Below are 10946 nucleotides of genomic sequence, written 5' to 3'. Positions count from 1 at the left end.
GTGAGCTGTGAGGATGAAGAGGGCTCAGAGCAGTCCCAGGTGTGGGCTGTGAGGATGATGAGGAGGGCGCGGCTCCTCCGGCAGCTGATTTAGGGGGTTTTCCTCGCAATGCTTTTGCACGGAGCTGCTGGAGGAGAGGAGTTTATGGGGGGCTCCCGGGGCTGTCTCCTGGAAGGACAGCGGGCGCTTCGGGCAGGGTCTGGGGGATCACCTGGAAACACACCTGGATACGTGGAGCCTTGCTCTGAGGAGGAGCCGAGGGACAAACCTTTGTGCCGAGAAGCAGCAGGTGAGCCGGTGCGCCTTTGCAGCCGGGACTTTTCTCCTTTCCCTTTGAAACTTCGTCCTCCTGAGGTTGAATTGGAGGGGGCAGTCCTGTTGTCCCCCCTTTTAAGGGGTTTGGACTGAGGTAAAAAGCCCCCTTTTGCCATCGTTTGAGGCAAGCCGCTTCTTTTCTTCTCTTCTAGGGGACGCGATTGAAGGGAAGGCTACGTTTCTGTGCCCTCGTTGGGGTGAGGTGAGCGCCGGAGCGTGGCATCAGAGTCGGGCCTTCAGAGGAAGGGAGCTGCAGCCGTGGCAGCGCTGGCAGGGCGGGGATCGGGCTGTGCCGCTGCATTCGGGGCGCTTCTTCTGCCCCCGGCCCGGCAGCGAAGGGTGCGGCGCGGAGCCCTGCCGGCAGTGCCGGGGCTGGCCGGGGCGGAAGGGGAGCTGGGCGCGGCTGGGCTGCCGCGGGCCCGCCGGAGCCGCGCCGGTGCGAGCCGTGCGGAGCCGAGCGGAGCTTTGGCCGGGCCGGCGGGCGGGGGAGGCGGCGCGGGCGCCGCGCCGGTGCCGGCCGGTGCCGCCGCTCCGTCCGCTCCGGGCGCGGGGCTCGGGCGCCGCCGGGGCCCCCCGGGCCCGGTGCCGGCCCCGCCGGGCCGGGGGCAGCGGGCGGGGGTCTGCCGGCGCGGCGCCGCCTCTGCCTGCCGGAGGAGCCGCTTTCCTGCCGGAGCCGCGCTGCGCCCGGGGCCGGGAGCGCGGCTCCGCATCTTCCAGCCTCCCTCGCTGCGCTGCTTTTGAGGCGCTCCTGAGGAGCTCCTGGGATCGGTGGCTTTTGATCGGCGTCGCTGTAGGAGAAGGGCCCCGGGCGCTTCTTGGTTGTTACGGTTCTTGCTTCGGGTGCTCGTGACAAGGTTTTTTTTGGATTGAGTGTTGTTGTTGGATTTCTTTTTGATCGGTTCTTATGTTTTTTAAGGATGCGTTTCTAAAGGTTTACGCTGGTTTTTATGGGTCGTAGCATGATGTAGAGGGTTGTTTTTCAATTCGGTTGTGGAGGCTTTTATTAGCGCGAGTGCATAGTGTTTGTTTTGGTGGGCTTGAGGGAGTGCCCTGGAGTTAATCGGTGAGGTTTCTTTTAATATTGATGAATGCATTCTTGTTTATTACATTATAGGGGTTTCATTCGTTTGGCTTATTTGATTGCCGTGTATGTTTCATTGTTGCCGAGAACTTGGGAGATATTGTTTGTGGTTACATTTCTCTTTTGGCGACGTGTTTATTTCTAGGTGGTATCTGTGTTTTGATGGTTTGAGGCAATTTTTGTTTCTTGAGTTAAGAATACTTATTTTGTTGTTGTTAATATATATTTTTTTTGTCGTTTGATGTGTTTGGTTGTTGTTTTTATTGGTTTTACTTTTGGGAGCATGGACATTTCCATGGTGGATCTCTTTAGGTGTTTATTTTATCTGGGGGGTGAATTTTTTGTTTCTTCGTGGTTCCCATATTTTTATATCTGTAATTATTTGGTGTTTTTTTTTAGTTAATTTTATAGAGCATGGGGTTCTCTTTATGAGTTAGTGTAGTGGTAGGGTTTTGGTTATTATTTTTTTTACAAACGTTGGGGGTCTCTTGTATGGTTTGGAGTATGGTAAGTTAGTTGGCTCTTTTTTTTTTTTCCTTTATAGTGGTTTTTGTGATTTGCTGTGTGGGTTTCTATAGGGTTTTTTAAAATATTTGTTTCGTTTTTGTGACGCGATAAGAGCTGCTGGTGAAAGGAATGTACTGCGGGTTTTTTTGCTGGTAGTTGGTTGGCTGGTGGAGCCTTTCTGAATTTTTTGGACGGTATTGGTGGGAATTTGATGCTGTTTGTTTTGGCATTTTATATTTAGGAATTAGATTATAACTGCAAAGTTTTAACTATAACTCTAATGAAATAGAACACATGCATAAACATGATAATGGGAATATAAAGCTTCAATTTTAAATGTAAATGGAAAATATATAAATGAAACGTGTAACATAAATAATGCTGTCCGTTACTATTAGGTATAACCTTGTTTGATATGGAGTATTTTATATGTTTATATGCATATAAATATCGATTATAAACATAAATATCCATATAGAAATGTATAATTAATACATGTGGATATATGAATATTACAAAACAATAGGAATCAATACAGTACCTAATGCGTATTTAACTGTATGTGTCTTATTATAACACATTTCATGTCATAAATACTATCTATCGAAATATAGTACCTCAAAATGTTGTGATAGAATAGATAATTACTTATAAAAATCAAAAATAGAAGTATAGAAATATTTAAATATAATTTAGAATAAAGGGGATTTTTATGTTCTATTTGGTATTAGGTAGGGGTTTTATTATTAAAATTATGAATAGAAATAAAGTAAAATTAGAAGTCTTTGTATAGAAATATATCCTAAATACGTTGAGATCGATTTGATAATTCAAAGGTAAGTAAATATAAGTATTAGCAGTGTGTACGAAATAGAGTTTAAAAAATAATTTATCTCTCTCGCTACCTTATTATATATATATAAAATATATTTATAAATACATCTATATAAAGTAGAAGTTCAAATGTGACTATAATGATGAAAAAAATATAAGAATATTCGAAAATCGTTTAAAGAAAGGGCTTTTTTCGTTTTTATTTGGTTGGAGGCAGGGTTTTAATGGAAAAGAGATGAATATACATTTTAGTTTGATATCATTCTAAATATGGAAATATATAATCAATGTATACAGGTGTATATATAAAAATATAAAATAGAAATAAAAATGAGTATTAGGAAGAGATAGACTATAAATAGCATCATACATCAATCTACATTTAAAATATACATTTGAATATAAATGCGAGAAATGGAGATACATTTAAATGGAGTTTAAATAAAGGGTTTTTTTAAAAAGATTTTTACTTGGATAGAGGCAGGGTTTTATTTTAAGCAATACAAACCTTTTAGAAACCTAAATCTAACTATAGAAATATGTAAGCAATCTAATAAGATATGTATAAAAAATAAAATGTAATAAAATAGAATAGGAATAAATGTAAGAAGTGATAAAAATACAATTTTCCATCAGTATCCATTACAAATCCGACTGTGAGTATAAATCTGAAAAATATAAAAACAAACCCTGTTGCAATGCAGTTTAAGAGGAAAGCTTTTTTCTTTCGGTTCCTGTCGGGTCGCAGGCAGGCTTTTTGTTCCGTTCTTTCCCGCGCGGACGCTTTGGGGCGTTCGCTGCCGAGGCCGTGCCGGCGGGGACGGCGCGGTGCTGCCGCCGTGTGGGCAGAGAGCGGTACTGCAGCCCGCCGCCCGCGGCCGCCATCTTGGGAGTGGCGTGGCGCGGACTCGCTTGACCTTCTCGAGAGGGCGCGAAAACGAGGACGTTGAAATTCGAGGACCCGTGTCTGTTTTTTACACTGCGTGAATTGCGCGCACCGCCGGCGCCCCCCGACGAGATTTTCCGCGGAGGTTCGGGTGTCGTGCACACGGGCTGTGGGGTCAGCAGCACCGCGAGCGTGCGGGTTTTTGGCGGGAGCCGACAGGCATGGGCAAAAACGCCTCTCTCCGTCAAGGGCCCCACGGGCCGCCATCGTGTCGCGGACCCTCTGGACAAGTGCTGCCGCCTTGTGGGCACAGGGCGGTACTGCAGCCCCCCAGCCGGAGCCCGGCCGAAGCGGCGGGAGGGGCGAGGGGCGGGAGCGAGCGGCGAGCGGGGCGGTGTCTGTGAGTGAGGGGAGGGCTGGAGGCGGCTCCGCGGGCCGAGGGCGGCCGGGGCCGGTGCCGGCCGGTGCCGCCGCTCCGTCCGCTCCGGGCGCGGGGCTCGGGCGCCGCCGGGGCCCCCCGGGCCCGGTGCCGGCCCCGCCGGGCCGGGGGCAGCGGGCGGGGGTCTGCCGGCGCGGCGCCGCCTCTGCCTGCCGGAGGAGCCGCTTTCCTGCCGGAGCCGCGCTGCGCCCGGGGCCGGGAGCGCGGCTCCGCATCTTCCAGCCTCCCTTGCTGCGCTGGTTTTTAGGGTCTTATCGATGTGTTTTAAGGATTATGGAGCTGTTCTAAGAGCTCTTAGGAATATGTAGGGATTTTTTTTTTTTAAAAGGTTCTTTGGGGGCTTTTAGGGGTGTTTTAAAGTAGGGTATTTTTATTTTGTTTTTATTTTATTTTAAGGGCGTTCAGAGGCTATTGTTATGTTGTGAAAGTTTTAAGGCGTTTTGAAGATGAGGGATTTTTTAGGGCATTTTTATGGGTTTTTAGGGTCTTTTCATGGCATCGCGGCTGAGGGGCAGCTTGAGGGGCACTGTGGGGCCTTGAGGGTGACAGAGGCTGTGCCTCAGGGGGGAACGGGGGGGGGACAGTGGGTGACACAGAGAGATGCTGAGGGGGGCAGGGGCAGCTGGAGGGTGACACAGAGAAGCTGGGGGCTGAGGGGCAGAGGAGAGGGATTAAGGGTGGCACACAGGAGCTGAGGGGCAGCTGAGAGGGGGCTTGAGGGGCAGGGGGGGGCTCGAGGGTGACAGCCAGAGCCTGAGGGCTGGGGGGCAGAGGGAGGGGTCAGGGGTAAAGGGTGAGGCCTTGAGGGCTGGACAGTCCAGTGGAGATCAGGGCTACAGGGTACATCTTAGGAGGCAAGTTAGGGTACAGGTGCGGCACCCCTCACGCCACCCGTACCTCACCCTAAGCAGCCTTTTCCCTTTTCAGCCCCAACAACAGCAGCACAGCACAGCAAGCCTGACAGCGAGACCACACCGGAAGCCTCCCAGTGGGACAGGGCAGCGACCCTCGCACCAGGACAACGCCGGAACCCTCAGAGGACAACAGGACCCGCTGCTAAAAGGTAGGGATGACATCTGTGGGCTAGAGAGCAACAGGAAGGGGTTTGGAGGCTGAGCAGGCTTCCTTGAGTTTTTTTTTTTTTTTTTTTTTTGCAGGGCTATTAGCAATATTTAGGGGAATTTTGAAGGCTTTCTCTGGTGACTTTTAGAGAATTGTTATACCTTCCTAATGGCTATTTTAGGATTCCTTGGTGTGTTTTTAGGGTAAGGATGAGGGTCTGACAGGATGCCCACTGAAAATGCAGAGTACTTCTGGAATGTACTGGAGTGCTTGGGGAAGGTGCCAGTGGAGGGCCAGTGGGTAAGGTGCCATGATGCTGGTCTGAAGGTTGTGATTTCTGAGCAAAGCAAGGTGGTTGTGGTTAGGGTTTTATGGTGGCAGATTTCTGGAGGTGAAATACTGCACAGAAAATATCAAGCCCGAAGCTTTGTACTGTCAGTTTGCAACGGGTATTCGGTAAAGAAATAAAAAACCCTGAGTACTTGGGGATGGGAGACTTCGACTGGGAGAAATCCTGTGCTGTTTTGATATTGAGGAGGCAAAAGGAAACTTGGGACCTGACAACCCAGCGGCATCGCAGGGCCCTGTGAAAATATGAGGGATATCTACTTGGTGAAAGCAAATTCACCAGCCCAGGTCCCTGGCGTCAGTTTGTAGGGCTCCCTTGGCACTGTCAGAAAAGCACAAGTTTGGGGGGGGGGGGGGGCGGGCAGCTGGGGTCTGAATATATCCTTTAATATTCGGATTATTTCTAGTCAGCCTCACCCTAAGACCCAGGGAGCTCTGCGCACAATCACAGGCCATTTTCCCGTGGAAAGAAAACTCACCAGTCCAGGTTCCTGATGTCAGTTTGTAGGGCTCCCTTGGGTCTATCAGGTCAGCACAAGTTTGAGGTGGGGACAACTTTGGTCTGCGATCCATCCTTTGATATAGGGATTTTTTGCATTCAGGTCCCAGCCCAGGGCCAGGAGCCCCTGGGCACATCCTTTGGCCATTTTCCCTGGAAAAGAAAACTCACCAGTCCAGGTTGCTGATGTCAGTTTGTAGGGCTCCCTTGGGTCTATCAGGGCAGCAGAGGTTTGTGGACGGGACTACTTCAGTTTGGGGACCATCCTTTGATATAAGGATTTTTTGCATTCAGGTCCCAGCCCAGGACCAGGGGCCCCTGGGCACATCCTTTGGCCATTTTCCCTGGAAAAGAAAATTCACCAGTCCAAGTTGCTGATGTCAGTTTGTAGGGCTCCCTTGGGTCTATCAAAGCAGCACAACTTTGAGGTTGGGGACAACTTTGGTCTGCGATCCATCCTTCGATAGAGGGATTCTTTACAGTCAGGTCCCAGCCCAAGGCCAGGGGCCCCTGGGCACATCCTTTGGCCATTTTCCCTGGAAAAGAAAACTCACCAGTCCAGGTTGCTGATGTCAGTTTGTAGGGCTCCCTTGGGTCTCTCAGGGCACCACAAGTTTGAGGAGGGGACAACTTCGGTCTGGAGTCCAGCCTTCGATATAAGGATTTTGTGCAGTCAGGTCCCAGCCCAGGACCACGGGCCCCTGGGCACATCCTTTGGCCATTTCTCCTGGGAAAGAAAACTCACCAGTCCAAGTTCCTGATGTCAGTTTGTAGGGCTCCCTTGGGTCTATCAGGGCAGCAGAGGTTTGTGGAGGGGACTACTTCAGTTTGGGGACCATCCTTTGATATAAGGATTTTTTGCATTCAGGTCCCATCCCAGGACCAGGGGCCCCTGGGCACATCCTTTGGCCATTTTCCCTGGGAAAGAAAATTCACCAGTCCAGGTTGCTGATGTCAGTTTGTAGGGCTCTCTTGGGTCTGTCAGAGCAGCAGAGTTTTGAGGAGGGGACAATTTCGGTCGGGGGTCCATCCTTCGATATAAGGATTTTGTGCAGTCAGGTCCCAGCCCAGTGCCAGGGGCCCCTGGGCACATCCTTTGGCCATTTTCCCTGGGAAAGAAAACTCACCAGTCCAGGTTCCTGATGTCAGTTTGTAGGGCTCCCTTGGGTCTATCAGGCCAGCACAAGTTTGAGGTGGGGACAACTTTGGTCTGCGATCCGTCCTTCGATATAGGGATTCTTTACAGTCAGGTCCCAGCCCAGTTCCAGGGGCCCCTGGGCACATCCTTTGGCCATTTTCCCTGGGAAAGAAAACTCACCAGTCCAGGTTCCTGATGTCAGTTTGTAGGGCTCCCTTGGGTCTATCAGGTCAGCACAACTTTGGGGAGGGGACAACTTCGGTCTGGGGTCCATCCTTTGATATAGGGATTTTTTGCATTCAGGTCCCAGCCCAGGGCCAGGGGCCCCTGGGCACATCCTTTGGCCGTTTTCCCTGGGAAAGAAAACTCAGCAGTCCAGGTTCCTGATGTCAGTTTGTAGGGCTCCCTTGGGTCTATCAGGGCGGCACAACTTTGGGGAGGGGACAACTTCGGTCTGGGGTCCAGCCTTCAATATAAGGATTTTTTGCTTTGAGGTCATAGCCCAGTGCTAGGGGCCCCTGGGCACTTCCTTTGGCCATTTTCCCTGGGAAAGAAAACTCACCACTCCAGGTTCCTGATGTCAGTTTGTAGGGCTCCCTTGGGTCTATCAGGGCAGCAAAACTTGAGGTGGGGACAACTTTGGTCTGCGATCCATCCTTCGATATAAGGATTCTTTGCAGTCAGGTCCCAGTGCTGTGCTTGGGGCCCCTGGGTACAACCTTTGGCAATTTTCCCTGGGAAAGAAAACTCACCAGTCCAGGTTGCTGATGTCAGTTTGTCGGGCTCCCTTGGGTATATCAGGGCAGCAGAGTTTGAGGAGGGGACAATTTTGGTCTGGGGTCCATCCTTCGATATAAGGATTTTGTGCAGTCAGGTCCCAGTCCAAGGCCAGTGGCCCCTGGGCACATCCTTTGGCCATTTTTCCTGGAAAGGAAAATTCACCAGTCCAGGTTGCTGATGTCAGTTTGTAGGGCTCCCTTGGGTCTATCAGGGCAGCAGAGTTTTGACGAGGGGAAAACTTCGGTCTGGGGTCCATCCTTCGATATAAGGATTTTGTGCCATCAAGTCCCAACCAGGGGCCAGGGGCCCCTGGGCACATCCTTTGGCCATTTTTCCTGGGAAAGAAAACTCACCAGTCCAGGTACCTGATGTCAGTTTGTAGGGCTCCCTTGGGACTATCAGGGCAGCACAAGTTTGAGGAGGGGACAACTTCGGTCTGGGGTCCATCCTTCAATATAAGGATTTTTTGCTTTGAGGTCCTAGCCCAGTGCTAGGGGCCCCTGGGCACATCCTTTGGCCATTTTCCATGGAAAAGAAAATTCACCAGTCCAGGTTCCTGATGTCAGTTTGTAGGGCTCCCTTGGGACTATCAGGGCAGCACAAGTTTGAGGAGGGGACAACTTCGGTCTGTGATCCATCCTTCGATGTAAGGATTTTTTGCATTCAGGTCCCATCCCAGGGCCAGGGGCCCCTGGGCACATCCTTTGGCCATGTTCCCTGGAAAAGAAAACACACCAGTCCAGGTACCTGATGTCAGTTTGTAGGGCTCCCTTGGGTCTATCAGGGCACCACAAGTTGGAGGTGGGGCCAACTTTGGTCTGCGATCCATCCTTCGATAGAGGGATTCTTTGCAGTCAGGCCCCAGCCCAGTGCCGGGGGCCCCTGGGCACATCCTTTGGCCATTTTCCCTGGGAAAGAAAACTCACCAGTCCAGGTACCTGATGTCAGTTTGTAGGGCTCCCTTGTGTCTATCAGGTCAGCACATGTTTGATGAGGGGACAACTTTGGTCTGCGATCCATCCTTCGATATAAGGATTCTTTGCAGTCAGGTGCCAGCCCAGTGCCAGGGGCCCCTGGGCACATCCTTTGGCCATTTTCCATGGAAAAGAAAATTAGCCAGTCCAGGTTGCTGATGTCAGTTTGTAGGGCTCCCTTGGCTTTATCAGGGCAGCAGAGGTTTGTGGAGGGGACAACTTTGGTCTGCGATCCATCCTTCGATATAGGGATTCTTTACAGTCAGGTCCCACCCAGTGCCAGGGGCCCCTGGGCACATCCTTTGGCCATTTTCCCTGGGAAAGAAAACTCACCAGTCCAGGTTGCTGATGTCAGTTTGTAGGGCTCCCTTGGCTTTATCAGGGCAGCAGAGGTTTGTCGAGGGGACAACTTCAGTTTGGGGACCATCCTTTGATATAAGGATTTTTTGCATTCAGGTCCCAGCCCAGGACCAGGGGCCCCTGGGGACATCCTTTGGCCATTTTCCCTGGAAAAGAAAACTCACCAGTCCAGGTTCCTGATGTCAGTTTGTAGGGCTCCCTTGGGTCTATCAGGTCAGCACAAGTTGGAGGTGGGGACAAGTTTGGTCTGCGATCCATCCTTCGATATAGGGATTCTTTACAGTCAGGTCCCACCCAGTGCCAGGGGCCCCTGGGCACATCCTTTGGCCATTTTCCCTGGGAAAGAAAACTCAGCAGTCCAGGTTCCTGATGTCAGTTTGTAGGGCTCCCTTGGCTTTATCAGGGCAGGAGAGGTTTGTCGAGGGGACAACTTCAGTTTGGGGACCATCCTTTGATATAAGGATTTTTTGCATTCAGGTCCCAGCCCAGGACCAGGGGCCCCTGGGGACATCCTTTGGCCATTTTCCCTGGAAAAGAAAACTCACCAGTCCAGGTTCCTGATGTCAGTTTGTAGGGCTCCCTTGGGTCTATCAGGGCAGCACAAGTTTGAGGTGGGGACAACTTTGGTCTGCGATCCATCCTTCGATATAATGATTCTTTGCAGTCAGGCCCCAGCCCAGGGCCAGGGCCCTCTGGGCACATCCTTTGGCCATTTTCCCTGGAAAAGAAAACTCACCAGTCCAGGTTGCTGATGTCAGTTTGTAGGGCTCCCTTGGGTCTATCAGGGCAGCACAAGTTTGAGGGGGGGACAACTTTGGTCTGCGATCCATCCTTCGATATAAGGATGTTTTTGCATTCAGGTTCCAGCCCAGTGCCAGGGGCCCCTGGGCACATCCTTTGGCCATTTTTCCTGGAAAAGAAAACTCACAAGTACAGGTTGCTAATGTCAGTTTGTAGGGCTCCCTTGGGTCTATCAGGGCAGCAGAGTTTTGAGGAGGGGACTACTTCAGTTTGTGGACCATCCTTTGATATAAGGATTTTTTGCATTCAGGTCCCATCCCAGGACCAGGGGCCCCTGGGCACATCCTTTGGCCATTTTCCCTGGGAAAGAAAACTCACCAGTCCAGGTACCTGATGTCAGTTTGTAGGGCTCCCTTGGGTCTATCAGGGCAGCAGAGGTTTGTGGAGGGGACTACTTCAGTTTGGGGACCATCCTTTGATATAAGGATTTTTTGCATTCAGGTCCCATCCCAGGACCAGGAGCCCCTGGGCACATCCTTTGGCCATTTTCCCTGAAAAAGAAAACTCACCAGTCCAGGTTCCTGATGTCAGTTTGTAGGGCTCCCTTGGGTCTGTCAGAGCAGCAGAGTTTTGAGGAGGGGACAATTTCGGTCGGGGGTCCATCCTTCGATATAAGGATTTTGTGCAGTCAGGTCCCAGCCCAGTGCCAGGGGCCCCTGGGCACATCCTTTGGCCATTTTCCCTGGGAAAGAAAACTCACCAGTCCAGGTTCCTGATGTCAGTTTGTAGGGCTCCCTTGGGTCTATCAGGGCAGCACCAGTTGGAGGTGGGGACAACTTTGGTCTGCGATCCGTCCTTCGATATAGGGATTCTTTATAGTCAGGTCCCAGCCCAGTTCCAGGGGCTCCTGGGCACATCCTTTGGCCATTTTCCCTGGGAAAGAAAACTCACCAGTCCAGGTTGCTGATGTCAGTTTGTAGGG

Source organism: Lonchura striata, unplaced genomic scaffold, assembly GCF_046129695.1.
Source record: "Lonchura striata isolate bLonStr1 unplaced genomic scaffold, bLonStr1.mat Scaffold_237, whole genome shotgun sequence".
In the NCBI taxonomy this organism is placed as follows: domain Eukaryota; kingdom Metazoa; phylum Chordata; class Aves; order Passeriformes; family Estrildidae; genus Lonchura; species Lonchura striata.
This window is presented reverse-complemented; position numbering follows the sequence as displayed.